The sequence below is a fragment of the Elephantulus edwardii genome, unplaced genomic scaffold (assembly GCF_000299155.1).
Source record: "Elephantulus edwardii isolate Elephantulus edwardi_28Jun2011 unplaced genomic scaffold, EleEdw1.0 scaffold00071, whole genome shotgun sequence".
Classification (NCBI taxonomy): Eukaryota; Metazoa; Chordata; class Mammalia; order Macroscelidea; family Macroscelididae; genus Elephantulus; species Elephantulus edwardii.
In genome coordinates, this window is record NW_006399821.1 from 13,154,572 (window position 1) to 13,162,900 (window position 8,329).

At 39.5% G+C, this 8,329-nt stretch overlaps 1 protein-coding gene across 1 annotated transcript in view; it reads left to right on the plus strand.

The window, feature by feature from the left end:
• The window catches only part of LY86 (lymphocyte antigen 86), an 88,762-nt gene that overhangs the window by 17,805 nt on the left and 62,628 nt on the right, over window positions 1–8,329 (plus strand). The gene's annotated exons all lie outside the window — the stretch shown is intronic.

Genomic DNA, 8,329 nt, shown 5'->3' on the forward strand with positions numbered 1-8,329 from the left:
CTCAAGAGGAGTCACTCCTTGAAGAAAGACATCATGAGGGTGAGTGAAAATAGGAAAGCCTCTAATGAGATGAAGTGACAGAGAGAGCAACAATGGGATCAAACACAGCAGAGATCATGAGGTTGGCACAGGATCAAGTAGGGCCCTGACAATGACAATTCTAGAGAACATAGCTGGCAGGTGAAATGGCACAGCCACTTTGGAGAGATATAGAATTTTGTCTAGTCAAGTTGACGGTAAACGTGCCTCTGTCCAGCGATGATACTCCTACAGAGAAATCCCAGACATCTCCACATATCCACAGGAGACATACGTAATACATATTCACAGCAGTTTATAATTGGAAGCAATATAAATATTTATCAACAGGAGAGTGGATACAGTTATGATCTATATGCATATGATAAACTATCCATCCATGAAAACAAATTCCTTAAAGCTACACAAACCAATATAGGTAAATTTCACAAAATAATAGTGGCAGAAAACAAACACGACAAGAATATATACAGTATTTCAGCAGACACAAAACTTAAATGTTTATGAAATTGTTCTTTACAGCTTATTCCTTGGCTTACATATTTATTTTAAGCCTAATTTTATATATGTTCAAGTTGTCATTGAAATCATAACATTGAAAAATGTTGATTACCTTATTGTGAGGGAGTCTGGTAACAATCTACTTTAAGATTCATTTATTACATTATTCCAGAAGCTGGCTAGCATGGAGTTTTGGTTAATTAATTTCTATTGCTGTGTAGTGTATCATTATGTGCACAGACTACAGATGTAACCATTCTCCTTGTGATGAATGTTTAGGTTGCTCACAAGTATTTACAATCACAAATTGTTATGAACATCTGTTAGTTTTGTCTCCTGTGTCAGAAGTGGGTGGAGCTCAAGAAGTTGCCCAGCAAGTGGGAAGGAGGAAAGTTTTGCTTAGGGGGTATTGAGGTGATGTTAATGGTGGTAAAATAATTTGGAAAAGGATGCTGAGAATGGTTGGTTGTACAACTTGAAAAACATATTCAATATTACTGAATTTTTGTTGTTGGGATTTGCTGTCCTATCAATTTGGATGCATGGTAATTCCAAGTAGTATGGAATATTCCCATGGAGTTTTCTTGGTTGTAATCTTTATGAAAATTAATTTCAGGCATTTTCTTCTGTGGCACTGTTAAGTTCCGGTACTGGTTCTGATTCTGGTATGATGCCTATAATTAAAGGTCTTGAAGAGGTCCAGTAAATTCTCTTATCAGAAGGTTGCCATAGACAGACACTCAAAAAAACAAATCGTGTCAGGTTTGTTAATGAAAGAAGAAAGAAATAAAAACAGGCAAGCATATGAGTGAGAAGGAACATCAGTCTAGAGGGCACAGTTCCAATGTTTATGGTGTCTTCTCCCTGATTGTGGCTACTTTAAAGTTTGGGAAGATGAGTGGAACAGCTGGATTCTACAAAGGTATGTTTTCTGTTTTGGCTGAGCTTTGGGTGGGACTGTTGCTCCCAAATGGGTGTGATGAGGATTTAGTCTTCTATTTAAAAAAGCATTTGGGCCCTTGGACTTGGTTTTAGTTGTTTTCAATCAAGCATTCTTCTAAGAAGTATAGCATTGGTCTGTCAATTTTGCTGTACAAGTGCTTGCTGTGATGGTAAACACTGTGACACTGATGTGTCAAATGTGATAATGGTTGCCTATGGTAGACAGTGTTTGATGGAGCTCTCAAATTAAAACAAGCTTGGAAGCAGGAGTGGCATCCACTTCTGAAGTAGCTTACCCATGGAAACTCTATGAACTCAGAGAAATGATGAAAGTTGTAAGTGTTCAGGACTTTCGTTCATAGCGTCATTATGTGTCATCTGCAATTTGACAGCACTTAACATTAAAAACAATTCCCTAATTGTGTCTTTCTTGCTTTTCCAATTAGTGACTTTTTCTGATTGGTTGTAAGAGGCAACTCTTTCTTCCATGGTGATCACAGATGTTCTCCAAGCTCACAAAGGTTGCTGTACTTCCCCAAGTTCATGGTGCCTTTAGTTCCAAATGCAGAACTATAAAATGGGAAAGGGGGGAAGGGAGTTGCAGATGCTGCTGACTCTAGTTCTATTTTCTCCCTTCTTCCTGGGACCCATGCCACGTTTGTCCCTTTGTTCTCTCTAGTAGTACTATTCAGTGGTTTGAACCATCAACCTTTGCAGGCAGTTAAATGTAAACTGTTTGTGCCATCAAAATTCATTGCCTCCAAGTCCATTTCAGTGTACAGCAAACTTACAGGACAGATTGGATCAACCCTACAAGGTTTTCAAGGATATTATCTTGATACAGCTTTCTCTTGTGGAAGGCCTAGTGGATTTGAACCAGCAGTCTTTCAGTTAGCAGCCAAGAACTTAACCACTAAATCACCAGAACATCTTTTGTCCTCCCTACAGACTTCAGTTTTTCTTGTAGAACTTGAGATAGGATATATCTAGTTGTACATTTTCACCACTGTAGAGTTTAAAAACGAAATCAAGAGTTTCCAGCTCAAGATTTTTCCTTTTCCATTTTTTTGAAGCTTTAGCCCTAGCAAAAGTATAAATGTGGTTAGAGTACTTGTTCTCATTTCACCAGTTTTGCACACTAAAGTTTCCATACATGCTTACAGTTTTTAAATTTTATGTTCTGAAAACACGTGAACAGATGGCAAGAAAACACTGACAAAACCTTTGGGTTTTGACTGCAGCAATAGTGCTAAAGAATGAGGTGTTCAGTCACGACGTCTTGAAACTTTGTTACCTTTGCTGTGAAGCTAAATGTCAACTACTCATGATCTCGAGTGTGGAGCAGAATGGGTAGTCAGAGCGAGAGTTGGTGTGTCAGAATTAGTACTCAGGACAGGGAAGGGTTCAGAGCTGCTGTACACAGGATCACAGGTAACTTTATGGCACATTAACAGCAACAACAGCAATCCTTCATGAGTCATTCTCTTGAGAGAGAGAAGCATCTTTGGTTTTATTTCTCTAGAGAATCTAGCCTAATGATAGTCACTATGAGTAGGGGCTGACTTTATGGCATTTAACAATATACAATCTAGAAGTTTATCCCTGGGGATTTATAGAACAGAAAATAAATTTGTATTTCCACAAAAAACAAACAAACAAACAAAAAAAAAACACAAACCAACACACAACTTGATAAAGAATTTTCACCACGGCTTTATTTATAACAGCCAAAAAGTGGTCAAACGTCTTTCAGTGATTGCATGGTTAAACTTTAGGACAGCTATACTGTGGAAGAGTACTCAGTCAAAGAAATACTGCTCCACACAAAAACCTGGCATACTCCTGAATTTTAAAAAGTCAGTCTTAAAAGATTACATACCATACGGTTCTGTTTATATAACACTCTCAAGATGATAGAATTACAGAGATGAGGAACAGATCAGGGTTGATAGGGATTAAGAAGATGGTGTGAAGGTGACTGACTATAAAAGGAAAACTCAAGGGATCTGCTCTGTGGTGATGGAACAATTCTCAGTTCTGATGGTGAATGGGGGTCATGTGTGATAAAACTGCATATAACTATACCCACATATACACTTGTGCTTGTAGAGACTAAAGCTAAGGACCTCATTAAAGTGCTACAGAATAAGGACGTGACTTTGAGAACTAAGCCAAGCCATGGTATTTTCAACTAACTTATATGTATGTGAAAGCTGTACAGTGAATACTTAACACCTCATTGTGGAGAGTCAAAACTGACTAACAACTTGGTTTTCCAAGGCTGTAAATCACATGGAAGGAGATTGCTCATCTTTCTCCTGCAGAGCTGCTGATGGATTTGAACTACCAGAGGGACTCGGTCCTTAAGAGTACAACTCCATACAACACCAGAACTACTCAATGGACAAGGATGGTTGAGACTTCATTTTACATATTTTGAACATGTTATTAACAAGGGCCAGTTCCTGGAGAAAAGCATAATGCTTGGTAGAATCAGCAAAAAGTTGGAAGACCCTTAATGAGATGATTTGATATGGTGGCTATAAGAATGGTCACAGCACAGATGTGAATATGGTCTAGAATCGGGTAATGTTTCCTTCTCTTGTCCAGAGGCTGGCTATGAGTTGGTACAAACTAGGCAAGACCTATTAACAACAGCAACACAGAATCGTGCTTTCTTGTTCTCTTTCACACACACCCCCTCACACACATACATATGTGTATTTACAAATGAGTGCAGGAACACAGTGGTTAAATTTAAGTAAGATTTGGCAGTGGCATGAATGCCAAGTTGCAGATTTTGGCATTGACTTTCAGTTACATCAATGTTGTGGTAAAACATCTGGATAGCTGGGGAAAGAGTAAACTGGGCTTCCCTGTGCTCACTTTGCAAATTCCTGCTAGTCTACGATGACAGAGAAAGGATGAGTGCGTGCTTAGGAAATACTGAGCTCTGTTCAGGTTAATGGTAAAATCTGGTAACAGATGAAGGTGATGGTTGAACAATATAAGCATAGTTAATGTCACTGAACAGTACATGTCAAAACTTAAAATATTTTGTTAGCAACTGTATCTGGCATAATAAAACCCATGGCTGTCAAGTCAATTCTGACTAATAGAAATCCCACAGAACAAAGTACTGCCCCACAGCATTTCCTAGATTCTAATGTAGTGTGTAGCAGATTGTGGTGCAAAGCAGAAAGCCACCAGTTCAAATCCACCAGCAGTTTCATGGAAGAAAGATGAGCAGGCTTCTCCAGTTAAGATTTACTCCATTGAAAACTCAGTGGCAGGGAGTTTGAGTTTTTAATTGTCCTTAAAGTAGAGTATGATATCTTTCTCCAATAGGCACACCGGTGGCTTTGAACTAACAAAATTACAGTTAGCAGTCAAATACTTAATGATTGCACTACCAGGGCTCCTTTACCACAACCCAAAAGTAAATTCATTAAAGGATAGCAAAGACATAATTAGCCCTTCCTCTAGATCTTGAGCCCTAAGACCTGCACGTTCTCTCACAAGTGTTGGTCAGTCTGGTCCCAAACTGGAATCTGGGCTCCACCCTCTTGACCTCAAGAAATCCTAGAAGGAGAGCACCAGAAGCAAGCTTCCAGCTTACAATGAGGGTATGTTCCTCACTGTTTAGTGAGGGAACAAGTGCAGCCGGGCTAACTGTCAACAACAGTTAGTCCCTGAGTTAAGGAGAAGCAGTTAGTCCTGGTATCACCTTGAGAAAGAATGCCCAAATGATCAGTATCTTGTTGTTGTTGTTGTTGTTGTTGTTGTTGATGATGATGATTGCCTTTGAGTCGAGTATGATTCATAATGACCCTATGAACAGAAGGCTTGAAGCTGCTCTACAACTATCGACATTAATCAAAGTTCATAGAGTTTGCTGAGGCATGTTATTTAGGAAGTGGATGCCACTATAGAATGTGAAAATGAGATGGCCAGGCTTCTTGTGTTTGTGAGTGTGTATACACAAGAGAGCATGAGTGTATGTGGAGTAGAGTGTATGAGTGTATTCCTGTGTTTGTGTATTTAATGTTTCAAGGGACAAACAATGACATTAGTGGCAGAGCTACTCAGTTCTACATCATGCTCAAATGAATGATATTTACATCCTGCAACATCAGTAAAGTGTGTGAGGAGATCTTGGAGTAACCTGCAAGAGAAGAAAATATTTCCAAATGCCAATAGACACAGAAACTTCGTGTTATTTGGTGTCATCAAGTTGACTACAACACAGAGCTGTACTATTAACTGATCTGAACTTTGCCCTATTCAGCACCATCCTGTTCAAGCCAATCGTGATAGTCACTGTGTCAACCTATCTCATGGAAAGTCTTCCTGTCTTTTGCTGATCCTCTACCTTTCCTAGCATGATGTCTCTAAGGACTAGTTCCTCTTCAAAATATGCTCAATGCAAGTTGAGAGGAAATCTTCCTTCAAGACAAGTTTGCCTGTTCTTTGGGCAGTACTTGGGATATTGAATAGTCTTTGCCAACTCAGCAATTCAAAGACATTGGTTTTATTCTATCATCCTTATTCATTAACCAACATTCAGATTTTGGGAAGCAATTGAAAAAACCATGATCTGTATCAGGTGCACCTTAGTCTTTAAATTGACATCCTTTCTCTTTAGAAATTTAGACAGGTTATTTTGATAGATTTTCCCAATGCAACGGGATTTGTGATTTCTTGACTGCTGCTACCATGGTCGTTGGTAGCAATAAAATCCTCACCACTAAACCAATAGGCAATAGCATGATAGATGCAGAAAAGACTTCATTTTACTTGAATCCACAATTTATATGCCTGGTATCAGTAGTCAAGAAAGGAAAAGACAGAAACTAATGGTTATGGTTTTCTTTGGAAATGTCTATGAAGAAGTCAGGAATCTGTTTACTTTGATTATTGCTGTTACTGTGTGTCATCAATTCAGAGCTGACCAATAGCTGACCTTCCATCAGGTTTTCAGAAACGGTAAATAGCATGGCAGGAGACGGTTCATCTTTCTTCTGCAGAGCAGCTGGTGGATTTGAACCATGTCTCTTTGGATTTGCAGCACAGCTTCTTACCACTAGCCCACCAGAATTCCCAATAGCCAGAAGAAAATCGGGCAACCGATTTTGTGATCTTTAAGTTCCGTGCAAGTCAAGGGCACAAACCACCCAACTCTGACTTAGTTGGTTCAAATAAAAGACCCAAATGGACTGTTACAATATAGTTTGAAAGGTGAACCCCACAAATGCCAGATTGGCTTGTTCTCGTTAAGAGCTTTAGTGGTTAAACATGAAAGCCCTAATAGTTTGTGTATACTGTTGTGAGCGACTGTTGAGGCAGCTTTGACTCACAGTGACCAGAGGGACAATGTTGCTGGTCACATTCTATCTTCATGTCATGAGCTTGAATGGTTTCAGTAATTTTATATTTTTAGTACCTTCCAGCCTACAGAGCTCCCCTTCAAAACTATATCGGACTGTATTTTACTATGATTTACAGGGCTTCCATTGACTGATTTTCAGAAGTACATCATTTCCTACATTATCTTGGTCCAGAAAAAGCACTGAAATTTGTCCAATATAGGCAACACTGCTTTCATTTTAAAACAAATTACACAGCTTCTTGTTTCACAGCCACATATGTGGCTTGAATCAAGAGCACCGTAGTCTTTAAACTGACATCATTTCTTTTCAGGACTTTGGAGAGGTCCCTGACAGCAGACTTTCCCAGTGCTCTACATTCTAATCAGAGGAACATTTATCCCTCAGCCTGGGAACTGAACAATGGAACCCAAACCCCAAACCCACTGCCAGCAAGTTGATTCTAACTCATGGTGACCCTCTCGCTGGTTTCTGAGGCCATAAAGCTTTATGGGAAAAGATTGGCCATCATTCTCCCTTAGAAAAGGAGGGAGAACGTAATCTTTACTTCTGCCTGTGTTATTGCTGGCTTCCCTCGAGCTGGCCCAGAATCGTGGCAACTCCACACAGAATCCCGTTCCTGTACCATTTCCGTATCAGACCATTATGATCCACAGGGTCTTCCTTGGCCCAATTTTCAAAAATACATAACCAGGCATTGTTTTTCTCATCCATCTTACTCTGGAAGTTTTGCTGAAACCTGTTCAGTATTATAGCAACATGCAAGCATTCAAATGGGTGTGTCTGAGCATGAAGTACATTGGGAATGAAATTTGAGTCTTCCTTATAGAATACAAGAATGCTGCCACTGAGCCACCAATGCCTTCCCATTGCTCCCTGGATGTTTGGTTGTTAGTTGTCTTCAAGTCAAATCCCTCAGAGCAAGGCCATGAGTACAGAGGGCAATTGATCTCTAGGTTTTCAAGGCAGTGGCCTTTTTCAAACCTACTTCCTGAGATGTCACTTGGTGGTATTGAACTTCTAACCATGTGGCTACTGGAGGGTGGTGCTACTTTTGAACTGCTAACATTTCGCGCTACTCTTGGGTGGTATAAATTATTGCTAAGGTGATGGAGCTCTAGTAGTATAGTGGATAAGGAGTTGTGCTGCCATACTAAAGATAGGCAGTTCATATCCTCTATCAAATCTGTGGGGGAAAGAGGAGAAATCTTCTCCCATGCAATTTTCAGCCTCTGAAAACCAGCTGCAGGATCAGCTGTGAGTTGCTTCCAGCTCAACGGTTCATAACAAAAACAGCATTTCTTAAGGTAGTATGTTCCTTACTTTTTCTTTGATTGTTTATCGGGGTTATGCACCTATCATGTGGTACAGTGAGCCAAACAAGGTGTATTCAAAGTGAGAATTCAGAAAAAGTAAAGAGACTCTTTTTCTTTCTTTTTTTTACTAGTTTATTTACAAAA